This window comes from Sarcophilus harrisii, chromosome 5 (genome assembly GCF_902635505.1).
Source record: "Sarcophilus harrisii chromosome 5, mSarHar1.11, whole genome shotgun sequence".
Classification (NCBI taxonomy): Eukaryota; Metazoa; Chordata; class Mammalia; order Dasyuromorphia; family Dasyuridae; genus Sarcophilus; species Sarcophilus harrisii.
Window position 1 is genome coordinate 206,537,635 of NC_045430.1, and position 18,269 is coordinate 206,555,903.

The window sequence follows — 18,269 nt, forward strand, 5'->3', positions numbered from 1 at the left end:
TAATTTTCAAAATCAAAATCTGGACTGAAGAGAATGATGAGGTTTATTAAATTAATAGAGGAAGATCATTATCTGTAAATGAGTTATTCTACAGTTTATTTTTTTCAAAATAGGAAAGATATTCAAAAAGGGTATATGAATTTTTTAAAAAGATGATTCTGGAGGTTCATGTGCATCTGGATCATTTAAAAGTTCTATGAAACATATTTGTGAATATCAATAATTATTTTCATATTAATATAATTAAAGATTACATTCAGATCTATCCATCAGCCTAGGAGAAACATAGTGAGTAAATAAATCTTCCAATTATCTTCACTTTCCAGTCTCTCTTTCTCTCTCTCTCTTTTTTCAAAATATCTCTAATTATCACTCTTGCTACAAGTATAATCAACTTGTATAAATTAGATTCTATTCTTAGCTTTGGTTTAGCCATCTCCCTCATCTTTTTTCTAGCACTTTGTATGTTATGGTGACAAATTTCTAAGCTAACACATCTATTCAACACACAACCCAAACTTAAAGGACCAAACTAAAATGACATATTTACATACAGTTTCTTTGGAAATAGTCTAAACACATAGAAGAACAATGAGCACTTGTTTCTCCACTTTCTCCCTATGTCTCTGTCTGTGGAATTATGTTGATTATCCGTACTTAGGTGTTTTTCTCACTTTCACCAATGACTGACCCCTAGCAATTTCAACATATACTGAGCTAGGATCATTTGAAGTTCTAGTCCCATGACCCCTCCTTCTCCAAACCCCAATCAATCACTAAGTCAGACGATTACTCATTGCCGATTATATTGCTAGCAATGTAGGCAACATGCAAGATATAGAGGTAAAAGAGCTCTCTGTCCTGAAGGTCCTTAAAATCCATATAGGGAACCATATGTACTCTGTGAAATAATGAGTAAGAAATCAATAATAGTACATAGCCTGTACTGGCAGTTCAGCTAAAAGACTTAATAGGAGTTTAGAGAAAGGTGTCAGAATAGAGCATTCTAAAAGACTTTGTGTTGGAGATGGAAACTTGATTTAGGCCATGAAGGATAGAAGCTCAGCTTAGGTATGGATAGGTGGAGAGGAAGGAGAGAAACATTTCAGACTAAAAGAGTAGTCTAGTATAAATATTTTCCTGTTACATGAAGCACAAGCAGGACTAAGTATAATTAATCTTCTGCTAATCACTTCCCTATCCTTTTAAGACAATTTGCTTGATTTTCTTCAATGATCTTCTATTAGTCTGTAATTCAACTGAAAGGAAGAGTCTACTGACCAAATATTACAGTCTTCATATAGATCCTACATCACTGATATTTTTTTCAGGGCCTTTTTTAGGCACCATGGACACACAACTTGCCTTGGAGTCTGTGTGATCTGGATGTTAGTCCTTCCTCTACCTAGTCCCACAGCATTGATTAAAACCTAAAAAAGGCACTTTTCAGTAGCTCTCTCTTTGTAACTCTCCTGCAGAGAATGCAACTTCATTGAGCTGACAACATTGTTTGAATGAAAATGTACACTTGCCAAAAAGATTATTTTATGGAAAACTCACACAGGGCAAGTGGTCACAAGGTGGTCAGAAAAAAAAAGTCAGATAAGGACACTCTCAAGGTCTTTCTTAAGAACTTTAGAACTGATTGTATGATATGAGAATTACTGACACAAAACCATCTAACATAGCTTACCCTCAACAGAAAAGATGCTATGCTCAGAGCAAAGTAGAATTCAAGTAGCTCAAATGAAATGTGAGATGCATAAAGGTAGAAAATCCACCCCAAATGTTCACACAGACTATTTGTGCCTGGCCAGTACCGGAGCATTCTGAGTTAGTATGATTAGTTGTACCAACTAATACTATAAATATTCTCTAATATCATTTGTAAAAAATATATGTAAAATGTTATCCAATATTATATGAATATGTATACACATATGTAAAATACTAATCATCCTCTCTTAGAGTATAAATTGCAAAGAAAGTAGTGATCTGAATTGATAGAGGAAGTTCCTTAACTGATAGTGACAAAATCCATATTGATAAAATAATCATAGGTCTGGCCAAAATGGAAAAAAAAAATCTCTAAACACTATTATCTAATGGTATTATGGTAAGTGGAATATCAATCTTATATGGTATCAAGGCCGTTTCCTAGCACCACTTCTTTTTCAATTTGTATTTTAACTTGGAAGAACTATAAGGTTAATTGGATGCCTGTCTTCCTACTAAAGAAAACAAGATAAGCAGTCCCTTTCATTCTGACAATGTTTTTGACCAAAAGCTATCTTAAGAAGAAGCTTAGATATTTTAATTAATTGGCTTTTGTCAAACCCTTTTCATGGCATTAATTAGAGGAAAACTAAAATTGTTGTATTTGGTGGGCATTAACAAACATCTGCATGGTTAATTTTTCCCCACCCAACAGTTTATTTCATTCAGTAATTTGTGGGCACATTTTGCAATAAACTCATCCTATGAGCCTATCAGAGTTCATGTTTTAGAATTCATACAGGACAATATTGAACTTCTTTTATGGACTAGGCTGTCAGTTGGTAATACCTCACCTAAAAATGTTTGGTTAAACTTTGTTTTTCTTTTTTTCTTTCCTGTTCTACAGCTGTGGTCTTCAAACATTTGTGATCATGCACTCCTATTAATTATAGCTACATCTTTATCTCTAAATCTATATCTATCTATCTAATCTATTTATATGACCAAAAAGGGAAAAAAACCTTTAAACATAGTCTTATAGTAAATGGAATCAATCTTATGTGGTATCAAAGAGTGTGTATATATGTGGGTATATATGTATATAGTATGTGTTATATATGTATGTGTGTATATATGTGTGTATGTGTGTGTTTCTGGTGGCTATTCTAAGAACAGAAGAGAGTGGAAATTTTCCCAGTGGCACCTGCACAACTGTTTCTGGAGATGTATGGGTTAGGGTTAGGTTATAATTGCCCTGAGAAGTCAATGACTAACTAAGAAAGGGAGGGCTGAGAGACAACAGTAAGAGCGTGGTGTGGTAGGTTGTTGAGGCTATAAAGGATGCATTTGGGTTGGAGATAAATGTCATAATTGGCCAAGAGGTTAATCACCCTCTCCTTAGGGGTCATGACACTGCAGACTCCACTTTGTAGATTGCTGTTATATGCTTTAAAATATTTGTCTTATTCAAATAGTTGAATAAATTCTTGAGACAATCCCAAACTTCTTGAGGAAAATACAGACTTGACTTACTGGCACCCTTCCCTGTTGGACAGACTTGTGTTGAAGTGAGTTGGTTTTTTGTTTTGGTGGGAATTGTGAAGTCCAGTAACATTATACTGTTAAAGTCCTAATGATGAAAGTATACCAAAAAATAAAGGTTCTAAAAAATGTCACTATTAGAAAAATGTCCCTGACCTTTGGACACAGATGACACAGAGTCACTCAGACTCTCTAGTGTTCTTTCTTTCACCCAGGACCACAGGCAGTTCTCAGCCTGCGCCAGCACAGATAGCTCCCTAAAGATACATATAATGCAGAAAAACAGGGCACCGGACTCCTGGAGCAATAAATACTGCCCTTCCACAAAAAAAAAAAAAAAAAAAAAAAAAAAAAAAAAATCTTAGTAGTTTCTTGGTTCTCCCTTCTGCTTATTCAGTGTCACAGACTAGCTTACAAACAAAATAGCTCAGAGATTCTTTGCTCTTGTTTATTGCTTCTCAGATTGGGGCAGAGGCTGATGAAATTCTTCATGATCCTGTCCATAGTTGCTACCTTTTTCCTACCCCACAGTTTATCTGCCCTGACTTTCCTCATATAACAAAAAACACCAGTCTGACTCAAGCTCTTGCAGCAAAATGACAACCTTTCCTCTTTTCTATTCTGGAATCTGAAGGATATGTCTTTCACTTTAACTAATAAAACAGAATGTCTGCATGATAGGTACTTATGTAGAGAATTCAGTCATGAAATGACTATGATTCAGCACCTGCCAAAGGCTCACTTAAGACATCTGATATTTGAGAGAGGCAGTCTGTCTAATAGATATGCCAACTAGCTGATCTTCTAAACTCTCCAACATCTATGCCTGTATTAAATTAAATAATCAGAAGGGAAAGTATCTGGACCTCATGATGTCAGCTCTCTGCAGAAATGTCTTCACTGACTTACAATGAAATGTTATGCCCTCAGCCTTTTGAGATGGTAGAATTTTAGAATCTTAATTTTTAAATTTTTAAAAATTTAATTTTATTTAATTTCCAAATTTAAAAAAATACCCTAAACTGCATATCTCATTCTACACATTAGTCCATTACCTTCCTCTCTGTGAGGAATTGCATAGTATTTTTCATCATCAGTCCTCTGGAATCATGGCTAGACTACATTGTTCAGGGGTCTGTATTTATAGTCAGAAGTTCTGGGATTAGGACTTACTGTTATCTATGTGACTTTATGTGAATCTTAATTTCTCTGGTCTCGATTCATTTGTTTATAAAATGGGAGACTTAAACTAGCTGATCTCTGATACAGCTTACATTATAACATCTATGAAATTTCCATGTGGAACTTGGAAGCATGGAAAATCCCTAGGGCTTATTATCTCTGAAGTAGGTTACAATCTCTATTGTGGAAGAAGTTCCCATACTGTGAGATCTTCATAATAAATCACAGACCTTTTGAATATTGGGGAACATGTAAGACATTGTACTAGGCTCCAGAGACACCATGCTATGGGCTCTCAACACAGGACTCCTTTCAACTGTCCCATGTTGCTTTCCTAAAGTCACTTATCCAGAAGTTTTGACATAGGATTTGAATCCAAACCTTTCTCTGATGCTTTACCTCTATATTACATTTTTTATTTGCCTTTTGAAGAGCTGATACTTTAAAGTGTTTATTGATTCATTGTATGTTTCATCTTTTCTTCTGACAGAGGGAACTTTAAAAGTTCATAAGAGAGCAGTATAAATTAGCATATAAAATCCCTATTAACTGGAAGGCTATGGTAACAGGAAGGAACTAGGTATCTGGAGTGAGGTGTTGAGGGATAGGGCATAGCAAAGATATTCAGTGGTGCTGCAGGTAAACTTTACCTGCCTCAACATTTTTGCTCAGGCCCAACCCCAATGGGTCATAAAAATAAGCCCACCTTCCCCCCCTTTTCCCAGGCCTAAGTATAGGGTGGGGCAATTGTAGAGCTTTGCTCTCTGGCTTATATTTGTTGACCCGATTGTCCTCTGGGGGAAGTATTAAGAATAGTGTTAGTCTAGGGGGCAAAATGCAAGATTCTCTTCTCCTTCTTATTGGAGGACAGGTATTTTTTTTTTAACATACTAATCTTAAACTCAGAAAATATATTTACTCAAGTGTTTCTGACCTTTATCAAACTCATCAAATCCAGCCAATCCTTTGTAAATATGAAACTGGCCCAGTATTCTAGGGATTTTCAAATGCCTCGTTTTCCTTTTAAAATTGGTGGTGTCCCTGGCTTAGACATTTAAATCCTATGCAAATAGTGATGGCAGAGGTATGAATCAGAAAAAAATGCACTTTGAGTCCTGCTGGCCACTCCTTTCAGTATCTCCTTTTTGAACGTAGGCAAACAGAGAAGGAGCTCTCTATTTGCTTTCTCTGCTGAATATTTTAATGGTTTGTTCTGTCTGAGAAAACCTGCTGTTTAGCTAAAGTTGACACAAACCACAAGTGGACGTGTCAAAACAAGCCAGGGAGAGTTACTTTTGATGTGTTTTATTAAGATATCTGTGGTACTTTCCAATTACTTTATGCCAGAGAAGGTAGTTCTGCTCAAAAATGATTTCTTTTGAAAACCACCAAGTGCAACTTGACAGACCTTAAATATCATTTAAATATATCACAGGAGAAAAGTTCTAAGGCAGCGCAGTCCTGCTCCTGGCAAGAAGAAGAAAGAACAAGAAATTAGTACAGTTAGTTCAGTCACCTGAATTTCTCTCTCTCTCTCTCTCTCTCTCTCTCTCTCTCTCTCTCTCTCTGTGTGTGTGTGTGTGTGTACATGCATGTGTCTCTATGGGGACAGAAGCATGAGAGAGACAGATACAGGAAGATCAAGAGATCATGCTAAGATCTCTGATTTGAGAGCTAGAAGTTACCTTAGAGATGATTTTGGTCCAATCTCCTGCTGGCTAACTGAGGTCTAGGAAAGGTAGTTATTTCACCTCATATCCCACAGATAATATGTAGCTGAGATTCAAAACTAGGTCTCTGAAGGTTAAATCTATGCCCTCTCTAATACTTCTCACTGTCCTTCTGTGTTTAAGTGGCAATGTCCAGCATCTCCACCAGCAATGTTTCTGACCCTCTTTCTTCTCCAGGGGGGGAATAATATTTTTCATCTCAGACAGGGTTCACAGAATGTCAATGTTGGAGGAGTCCTCAGAGGGGTCCTACTGGTACCTGAACAAGAATACAAGAATTCCCTCAAGATTGTGTCCCCAGTGCCCAGCAGAGAATGAGTACTTGGCCATTGTTGGTTGAGTTCAGCTGAATTGGTCAGCCTGCCTTTGCTTGCATGTCTTTAGGGACATGAATCCAATGGAGAAGGAAATAGTAAATGGGGCAACTGAAACAATTCAACAACAAAAAGCCGTAATGACAGGTTATGAAATAACTAGGACTCAGCATGACATAATGGCTAGAAATGTCTCTAGGGACATGCAATCCCCTGGACAACTAGTTTCATTTTGAGATAGTTTAAGGTGTTAGGGGATTTTCCCCTCACAATTCTAAATTTCCCACTTAATAGATTTAATGCTACTTTGACCTAAGGAGGCAAATTCATTTGGCTGAGTCAGGGACAAAATGAAATACAAAGGATGATATATCTCTTTTTCTATATCTCAGGAATGGTGTGATCCCCAACTCTGATCTCCTCAGGTATTTCTCACAGAGAATCAACACTCTTTATAGGAGAATCAAATTTTGTTGTTTTTACCCGTATGGGTCTCCATGAAGTCATCTTTGTCCCTCAGTTTCCTCATCTGTAAAATGAAGTGTTTAGGTGATTGCTGAGAGAACTTTTGGTGCTAAAAATATGACCTTATGATTTCTTTTTCTCAAAGAGAGCCTCTCTCCAAAAATCATCCTCATACTCTCTTGTTCTTCTACTCCCATACCTGTAAATTAAGTAATTGAAATTTTGTCCACTAAAGCTCATTCAAACTGTAGTTGCTTTCGAAGTTTTGTATGGAGAGATAAACTAATCTCTTTAGTCTTGAAAGGATTATGAGCTCATGGATGCCAGTGAGAAAAGCAAAATTTCCTGGCATTAGTTTTTTAAAAGGTGACTTAAGATGAACACACACACACACACACACACACACACACACACACACACACACACACAAAGCATACCAAAAAGCAGCCCACAGAAACTAAGACAATGGGAATGAGAAATGTGTTCAGGTTATATTGAAACTAGATGAAAGGCTTTCTGAACAAGGAGTAGAGTTTAAACTTGATTCTTAAGTGGGTGGGAAACCAATGATGGAGTCACTTAGAACCTACGCTTCTTAGAAGGTATAGTGATTGGGCTATATTTCAATTCACTTCAATTAAAAAACCCCAATAACCATTTATTAAGTGTCAATTATGTGCAAAGAGAGAGGCAGCCTGATAGAGTGGATGGAGGGTCAACTTGGAGTTAGGAAGCTCTAGATTCACGTTTTGCCCCAACACATGCTAGCTATGTGACATTGGCCAAGTTTTCTGATTTCCAGTGGACCAAGTCTATAAGTCACATATTACTCACTTCTCGGCAAGCCAATGGAGGCATTTTTCACATCACAAGTTGCCCATACTGATGAAATCCCAGACCCAGAACTTGCCCTTGTCCATTTACCTCCAAATGGGTAAGTCATTCTGCTAAGTACTTTGCTACATAATGGCAGAAACATTGATGTTATTTCCACTCTCAAGAAGCCTGCCCTTGGCTTCTTATGTGGGATAGGGGTTAAAGGGAGGCAAAGGGGTTAAAGGGGAGGCAAAGACAAGGTATATATAAAGGTAACTATTGGAGTTTCAGTGGAGTCAGGAAAACCTGAGTTCAAATCCATCCTCAACCTTTCCTAGCTGTGTGAACTCTGGGTAAGTCATTAACTTGCTTGATAAAATGGATTCGCTGGGAAGGAAATGGCAAATGGGGCAACTGAAACAACAACAAAAAGTCATAATGACTAGGAGTCAGCATGACATAATGGCCTTGAAATCAGGGCCTGGGTTCAAGTCTCACTTTTGAGACAAACTGACTATTGCTTAACCTCAGAGCTTTGGCCAGTTCTCCAAGTCTCTTAAGTTTCTGTAACATCCTGCCCCGAATTGATGGAGGAGACTTCCTCACTGCAAGTTCTTTATACCAGTGAAATACAGATCTAGTCCATATGCCTTTGAAAATGGTCAAAGACCGAGACAAGGTAAAACAGACTGATCTCAGTAATTCAAGTAGCAGTTCTTTTAATTGAATGGATCATTTAAGGGAGGCAGTGATACCTGAATGAGGCATTATTGCTAAGCAGATATGGGGATGGAGAAGAGGAGTCTGAGTCACTGAGCTAGCTCACTTGGCCTGTGACGTGGGGGCAGAATGATTCAGGTTGCAATGGAATGTAGGGATGGAGAATAAAATTGTAATTTTGTTGGTACAAGGAACTCCCTATAGAGGAACTTCCCACTACTAATGCAGATCATCTTCTTTGTAATTTATAGTTTTAGAGAATTATCTATGAGCATTGCAGGGGTTAAGTGACTTGCCCAAAATGACACTGCTGGGAGAAAGAATTAGCTTTATCATGTGCAAAGCATTTTACTCACATTATCTCCCTTAAGCCTCATAACCCTGTTAGGTAGATAGTATGGGTGCTATTATTGCCATTTTACAGATGAAGGAACCAGAGTCCTGAGAGATTGATGTCTTGTTCCTAATCACAATGATAATAAATGCTAGAGTTTGGATGGGAACCTAGGATTTTTGACTCTAGTTCTAGAACAACTCTATCAAATCATCTTTCACAGTCCAGTTTGTGGAGAATTTAAAAGCATGTAAAACTAGCCTAGAACAGCATATGACCTACCCTGAGCTTGGAGTTGGAAGGTCTAGTTCTTGGAAAGTCATTTGAATGGAAATATTAGAAAGTAAAACAGGAGACCTAGATAGTAACAGTTTGAGGCAAAATTGCGAGGTAATGCTCCTTCACTCCTCTTTAATAATAAAACTTTTTTTTTTAATTTAGAGATACAGGGAGTGTCAAAGAATCATATAATATTAAATATTGAAGGCAACTTCAAGATTCTCCCAGTTAGAAGTGAGTTCTTTCCTCTGGGTCCTTCTTTGTTAACTCTAATTGTTAAGAAATTCTAACTTACATTGAGTCAACATCTGTCTCTTTGTAATGTCTACATCTTAATTTGTGTGTCAGAGATTTACATGGAATCTCATGCTCCCTATTAAAAGCATAAACAAAAAATAGAAGATGAGAAAATAATCTGTGGAACAATTATGCTTGAGTTCAAGACGCATAGTATGTGCCTTCAAATATTTAGGGGATAAATAGGCTAATGTTGTTTCCAGGTAAATGAAAGTAGGGATTCAGGTAGGAATTAGCCAGAGGCATGCACAGAGACAGACCAAGAGACCATTAGACAATCATATAACACATATGCATTCACACAGAAACCATGCTAGTTCATGAGCTCATTGCCTCTTTCTTGAACTATTGCAATAACCTTCCAGCCTCTTTGTCACCAGTCTCTCCCCTGTCAACCCATCCTCTTCATAGCTGCCAAGTTGTTATTCCTAAAACATAGGTTCCTCTGCCCTCCATGTCCCTCTCCTGCTCAAGAATCATAGAATCACAGAATCAAGAAACTCCTGTGGCTTCCATTTACCTCTGGATAAAATATAAACTCTTCTTTTGGCATTTAAAACCTGCCAGAAGTTGCCTCTAGTTTATTACATGCCATTTTCCTTCATGCACTTAATGTTCCACTCAGACTATAATCTTCTTGCTCTTCCCCATATATAATCCTACATGTCTCATTTCTGTGTCTTTGCCAAGGTTGATTTCTAGACCTGGAATGCATTCCTTCTTATACTTCTCACTATCTATAGCATCTTTCAAAACTCAGCTCAAATACCTTGTCCTGCAGAAGTAACCCATTGATAGTACCCTGAGCCAGCTTGTTCTATATCCAACACTATTTAGTTTAGTTTGAACACTTTGTGTTCATGATTCTCCCATTCTTGATCCAATGAATATAAGATAGTGAGAGCAGGGACTGTCTGGTATTTTTCCTTGTATCCCCAGTGCTTAGTATAGTACCTGGCACATAGCTGACATTTTGTAAATACTTATTGAATGAATAAATAAATGGCTCTCTGATTCTTTGGAGTCCCTCATTGAATTCTTCAGCACACCCTTTTTAGAGAGAGCCAAGTACTTTAAGTCATCTCAACCCTCTTCTCCCTCTTACCCCCTCTTGCATTAAAACTTATTTATCATGTGTCCCATTGCTCCGTGGCCTAGAATAGTATCTGTAACTGATCTGATAATCATTTACAATAAGGTAAGATATTTATGGTTGATAATGCCAGATGTGTTATCTCTTCCAGCTAATCACCTGTGATAATAATACATCTCAGATTGTATTAGTTAGAAAAAAATAGGTCCAAAATGGGGGAAGGAAGAGAGTTATGGTACTCTGTCCTAATCAAATTATATTGTAGAGTATTTGTTCACTTTGGGATACCACATTTTAAGAGATACTTTGACAGACTGCAGTATGTCCAAAGGAGACTCATTGGAAGGATAAGGGGACTTGAAACTATGTCATATGGCTATTAATGGAAAGAACTTGAGAGGTAGAGCCAAGATGGCAGAGTAATCTCTCTCCCAAACTACTCCAAATCCCTTTAAATAATGACTCTAAACAAATTCTGGAGTATCAGAACACCCCAAAAAGATGGAGTAGAACATTTTCCAGCTGAAGGCAACTTAGAAACTCAGCAAGAAAGAAAAGTTCCTGGATGAGAGACCCAGAGCAGGGCCCTCCAGTGCAGCCCCAGACCTAGCCCCAACCTCCAAAACAGCTGTAATAGTGGTGGCTTCCAGATCTTTCAATCCAGAGCCACTAAAGAAGACCTAGAAAGTCAACAGGAAAGGTCTGTGCACCCGGAGTAGGACCCCAGCATAAAATCCCTGCACAGGCCCGGTCCTAGCTTCAGCTCCATCTTGGAAGCCAGTGTTAGCAAGGTGGAATCTCTGGAATAACTGGAACCGTTTAGCCTATGTGGTTGAGTGAGGCAATAGTGATTATTAAAATGCTTGAAATTTTATGATGAAAAAATTATAGTAATTATTCTATTTGGTATCAGAGGATGAAATTAGAACCAAGGGGTAGAAGTTACAAAGAGGCAGATGTTGACTCAATATAAATCAGAATTTCTTAACAATTAGAACTACCCAATATCAAAACACACAATTTTGAAAAAAAAATCAGTTCAAATCCAGCTATTATGTAGAGCAATTTGGAATTATGTCTAAATAAATATATAGCATCTTTTTTCTAGTGGCAAAGAATTGGAAATCGTGGGGATGTTTATCAATTGAGGAATGGCTAAACAATTTGTAGCATATGACTGATGGACTATCATTTTATAAGAAAAGATGAGCCAGATGCTTTTAGAAAAACCTGCAAAGATTTATATGAACTGATACAAAGCGAAATGAGTAGAACCAGGAGAACACTGTACACAGCAATAGAAATATGATCAACTACATGAATGATGTAGCTACTCTTAGCAATATAATGGTCCAAGACAACTCTGAAGGACTTATGATTAAAAATCCATTCTCAGAGAAAGAACTGATGGGGTTTAAATACAGATTGAAGCATATTTTAAAAAAATATTTTCTTTATTTTTTCCTGCGTTTTTATTTTGATCTCTTTTCTTTTATAACATGACTAATATGGAAATATGTCTTACATGACTACACATATGTAACATATAAAATGTCTTGCCCTCTCAATGAGGGGGATGTGGAAGAAGGGAGAAAATCTGCAACTCTTTTTAAAAATGAATGTTGAAAATTTTTATATATAATTGGGGAGAAATAAAATGCTAAGTAAATCAAAAGAAATATATTACATTCCATATGAAAAAATAATCTGTTCATTTGTCACTGAAAGTGTTCAGACAGAGGCTTGATTAATACTTGTCTAGGATGTTTAGATGAAGGGATTTCTGTATCAGGCAAGGGTATGGACCATCTGTCCATATGTCCTGTATGATCTGTCATAGGTTCCTTTCAAGAATTCTATGACTAAATAGAGTAGGAGTTCAAAGAAAGGGAGAAGGTTGAGAACCTAGAGTGTCAGGTAAATTTAAATGAAAATTAGAGACTTGAATTGTGCCTGGCAGAATGGACATTATTTATATAAACAGAAAAAAAAAAAGCTTTTTCATTGTGAACAGGGGGATGATGTAAGTGAAGGTAGGAAATTGGGGATGAACATGATTTGTTGTTGAGATAAGGATACATCTGTAACACAGAGAATATATAAATGAGAAATGAAAGTACATATGTAAAGATGAGGCTAGGTTGCGAAGAATCCTTTATTTCAGTTCCACAGGTTGTTTTTTGGTGGAATCAGTAAATGTTTGTTAAAGTTATGGTTGTTTGGAAATATCTTTTCATGGCCTGAGTCAGTCAATAAATAAACACTTACCAAGTGCCTACTCTGTGTTTGTAGTGTCTCAAAGTGATTGGATTGGGACTCTCAATGAGATTGACTTTGAATAGTAAAGTGTTTTTTTGTTTTTTTTTTTTTTTTAAAGGGAAGGTAAATGAATGCCAGGATTTGGAAATAGAAGGCACCTTTAAGATCATAAAAGCCAGGCATCCTTAACTTGGGTGAGGTTGGAGTGGGAGTGGGAATTGTCCATGGGTACATTTCAGAAAGTCTGTAAATCTGAATGGCAAAAAATTACATCTTTATTTTTGTTAACCTTGATTAAAACTGAGCAATTCCATCAATTATTTAAAGACATTATTCTGAAAAGAGGTCTATAGGTTTAATCAGATTGCTAAAGTAGTCTGTGACAAAAAGGAAATTAAGAACCCTTGACCTAGATCAATTCCTCTATTTTAGAAATGAGAAAATTTGCCTACAGTTACACAATTACCAAGTGGTAGAGCTGGAATTTGAATTTAATTCTGGATCTTCTGCTAATTCCACTATACTCTAGACATATTCAGATGTTGTCTACAGATAGTGTAGTCTATGTAAAAAACATTGGCCCAGAAGAAAGGAAACCTGCATTATCATTCTGATTCTCATTGTCTAGATGATTGACTTTGAACAAATCATTTATTTCTCTGGGCTTTAGTTTTATAAGCTAGAAAATGATGATTGTGCATTAAATGAGTTCTAAGATTCTGTATAGCCATATGATGGTATGATATCTTCCTTGATTTTTCTATACATCCTCTCTACCTTTCTTCACCCTGACAGTCCTCCCACCCCCAACTCCCATCCACCTGGAGACAGCTAGTCACCATTTTCTTCCGAGAGAAATGTGCCATACATGCCACGTCCTGGGAACTTGAGCATAATCATTTCATATGGTATCTTTTCCTCATCTTCTCCCTTTTATCAGTTTCTTTGTAGCTTTATCCCCTTGTTACTGTTCTGTGATTTCTAGATGATATATAGTTCAGCTGGTGGACTCCTAAATCTAACTTTCAAAAAAGTTCTAGTTAAAGCTGTTATGATGGGATTAAGGTTGCTCTCTTCTCTTTCATACAATCATTCATTAAAATACTTTTCAGCTAAATTATACTGTGCATTTCGCCAAATGTGCCTCTCACCTGGAACTCTGGTATTTGCCACTTAAGTCACATTACCTGTGTGATTAGCCGCTGTCCATGCATGTAGTTTGGGCTGAGGCACATCATAGAAATGGTGCCGAGAGGGCTACCGACTTCCCCTAACTTTCAAACTGATTTTTCAGAAGAATCTTGAATTATTTATGGTATGAGCATGACTTTATCATAAGGACGTGGCCATGCAATAGTCACCTTCTGGAAAGTAAGAAAATAGTATTCAATTCATTATTGTTTGGAGAGCACAAGAGTGCACTCATATGTGTGCATGTGGCCGAAACACTTGAATGGATTTGTTTTTCAGTGTGAAGTTCACAGATTAAAATTTATCCAACCAAAAAATGGTAGACCATGAATGCAGAATGCTGCACATACTCTGTCAGATACTATTGTCATAAGTTTTGCTCAACTATTTTTCTTTGCTCCATGGAGGCTTTTTTGGAGGACATTATATTAGAAAATTATTGATGTAAAAAGCAAAAAGTAAAACCTAAAAAAGAAGACATGGAACCAAATAGTATGAGGTTAGTATAAGGCTAGTTGTCTGGTTGTCTGGACTACTGAATAGGCAGAGATTACCACTAGAAATGGAGATGATATTGGGAAACTGGGTTCATTTTTAATATTCAAGGTAGTAATAGTCATAATGGGGAAAAAATAGGACAAATGTATAGAAATCAGAGAATTTTAGATTCAGACTGATTCTTGGAGATAATGTTGCAATTCACTCATTTTACAATGAAAAATAAATCAAAACCCATGAAAGTAAAAGTCACGAAACCCGATTCACAGCAACAATGAAGAAGGAAGCTAAGATTGTAACTTCTAGGCTTCTGATCTACTGTTAGCATGAGACAGGGCTGCCTGGCAAGAAGAGAAGCACTGCTGGACTTTATTGAGGTGTGAGGCTACTGTGCCATGATGTGTTCCCACATCATTGACTTGGATGACAATAGTATTCCAGAGACCAGTGTCTTTTCCTCATTTGCCTCTTCTCTAACTGAGACTTGGAAGTCACTGATGTTCAAAAATGTTCAGTGATTTTCTGCAGGTTTATTGCCTATACATAGTTAGGGATCAATGCTGTTCTTGACAGATGGCCTCTGGAGGGATCTTCTGGTCATGCTTTGAGAGATCCTACCACTAGATCTCTCTAGTGGCACTAGATCATATTTATTTCAGATCTGATTTCTCTCCTTCCAGGAACAAGCTTCCAAGACAAAAACAAAGAGGAGAAAGGAGAAGGCCATCTATTTGATTTCTATAGCTGGTAGTACATTGTCAATGTACTTTTACTATTACTTCTAATTAGGCCTAATGTTAGTGAGGGCATAAGGTAAACATCTTGATTTTTGACCTCCACTAACTTAAATTTGAAAGTCTTTCCACTGGAAAACCATTTTCAAGAATCAAGAAACTTGGAGGGGAAGAGCGCCAGAGGCCATTTAGTCCATCTAACTTCAGTGAGCCGGTAACTTTCTTAATGTTTCACTAATAGCAAACAACAGGTCTTGAACCTAGGTTTACTGACACCAAAATTCAGTAATCTTTCTACTACAATGTATTCTCTCACATTTCACAGACATCTGTGTTTAAGGAGCAAAATATGATAATTGCCTCTTTTTTCTCATTATCACTGCAATATTAAACATTTGCTAACGACCTCAAATGAACTGAGTACTGAATTTTAAGAAGGAAAGATATATTCTTGCTTTTTCAGGGAGTTTTCCCTACTTCCCTCCTCTTTTCTTATCCTGTCTCTCTCCTCTCTTCACCCTCCCCCACCATGCTTCTACCTTGGACTTTTCTAGTTCACTTGGGTAAGGCCTTCATTGTTGTGGGTAAGAGGGTAGCCTAATAACTCCATATGTAGCCTGGTATACCAGATGACCCTCTGGGATTCTCGCTCTTATAAAACTTGTTCTTACTCATTTTATTGACATTCTTATCAAAAAGTACCATCCACCCAACCTTAACTTCCTAGACAGGATCATTTTGTTTGTTTGTTTTTTCCCCTCCTAAAGTGAAAGACTCTATCCTCTAAAGGCAGGGACATTTTTATGGCTCATATTGGAACCAAAATTTATTATTTAGATTTATAAGAACATATCCAGTGCCAAACCCTCAGGGCACATGTACAAGACAAGGGGGGTGAGGGGATGGGAATGATTAACAAGCAGAATCCAACTCAAACCAACTGCAATATTCAGTTTCCCTCCTCTTCATATACCAGAAAAGCAGTCAGATTAAAACAGTAACCTTTATTGGAAGATGCATTACTTCTGGTTTTGGAAGCCTACTATGTGAACTTCCAGATAATAAAGTCAGCAGAGTTCTTGAGTACTATGTGAGAAGATTAGGTGAGAAGTTATTTCTAATATAACATATATATATATATTCCACTCAACTTCACAATGGTGTATCATTTGGATTTCATGTGAGAGTATTTCTTGGATAATAATAATTTCCGTTGTATGATTAGAATCTTCATTCAGAGCTTATTATACCAACACATGAGGCAGGAACCAAAAAGTAGAAGCCAGTGTCCCAGGGTACTATTTGGGACAGACTTTTAAAGTAACGAGAAAGGTCAGGCAATAGAATCATTCCTTGCCCCCTTGGCAAATATGAATACAATCTCCCAAAGGCGAAAGGTTTATAAGGTCTCCTGCCCAAATATATACCTGGGAATCTCATACCATAGTGTTGTTTAGGTTTATTAGAGCCAGAACACTCCTCCTGTCTCTGTATCTCAGTCTCACCTGTGTAGTCCTGAAGTTCCCCTGCTGTTGCTACTGCTCCTATTGGAGCTTGGAAGCCTATTGCTCTGCTGTTGTACTCTACTTCCATCGCAGACAGTCACTATGGGATTGTCTGGCTGCTGATTTGTGAATTGTCATCACTCTTTGTGATTGGGCTCACATATTTCGTAGCTAATTCCCACCTTGTCAGTTATATCATAAAGCAGTCTTGCAGCCTCACCTGTCTGGCACAGCAAAGGGTCACCGAGGCACCTGTAAGTTTTCCTCACATAACCTTCTCGGTTTTAAGTTCCTAACCCTTACTAGTTGGGAGAACTGAATTTCTTCCATCTTTTCCACAGCTCAGCATGCAGGTAGTGTGCAATATATCTCTCTCCTGTCCCCACCATGGTCAAAAACTTCTACTGAATCCTTGGTTGTGCATAAATATAACATTCCTATTTCTATTTGACTTTTCAACTCCCATCATATCCTCTTGTCCTCTCCCCATCCTCTGCTTCCTCCTTTAACTATTGCTGCAAATAAGCAAATTGTCTTAAAGCTCCAACAAATTTCACAAAGGGTTGGGAACATTAGGGTGGAAGTTGGGGGAAAGAAAGAAACTCTACTTGCCTTCTCCAAGATTCTTATTGTCATGGTCAAGACCTATATCCCTTTTATACCTGGACTTAGTCCTGCCAAGTGTTTAATTGTACTCTTTCATATACTGTTTGGTAGGAAGTCTTTAATGTCTTCTGGAGATAAGTAAGAATACCATTTTGCTGAGGATCAAGGGGGTAAAGCAGCTGCTGAAAAATATTGATAATTAGAGTAATCTAAGTAGTGATGCTAATATATAATTGAAACTGAGTTGGTCTTTGCAGTATTGATACTTGAGGTCTCCTAAAAAGAAACCTTACAAACCCCAAACTGAGTTCAAGCATTGTGTTTGTCATTTGGAATTTAAGACAGCAAAACACCTTTAGACTTTCCATGTTATTTATTAGAGTTTTAGGTTTGGAAGGGACCTCAGGAATGATTTTTAAGTCCACATTTTTATTTTACAGTTGAGTCTCTGGAAGATTGATTTTCCCCAGGTTGCAGAACCATTAAGCTAGCAGACCTGTAAGAAAAAGCCAGCCTCCTAATTTCAGAAGCTTTGGGGAATAATGATGGCAAAATGAATCACATTCCCCTTGGGAAGGTGCTAATAGTAGCTGAGGAGGATTTCTAACAATTCTCAAAGTAGAGAAATGGTGGGTGGGAAGGGGGCAAAATAAGTGTTTAGAACTCACCATAAGCATTAGGAGTATCAGAATAGAAAAAGTGATTTCTGTTGTCTTCCTACTGAATGTACTTCTTTGGAAGAATATAGCATATAGTATCAGATAACCAGTCAATGAATGCTCAGTCAATAAACATTTATTATGCACCTGGTATGTACCAGACATCTTGCTAAGCATTGGAAATCCTGTAGGAAATACAAAGAATGAACTCCATAATCTAGTCCAATCCAACACAATTAATATAAAATTTATCTTGTGTAATTCTCTTCTATGGTGTTCCATTAAACCTCCATAAAAGCTTCACCCAATATGCTAAAAGCCTTCTTAGA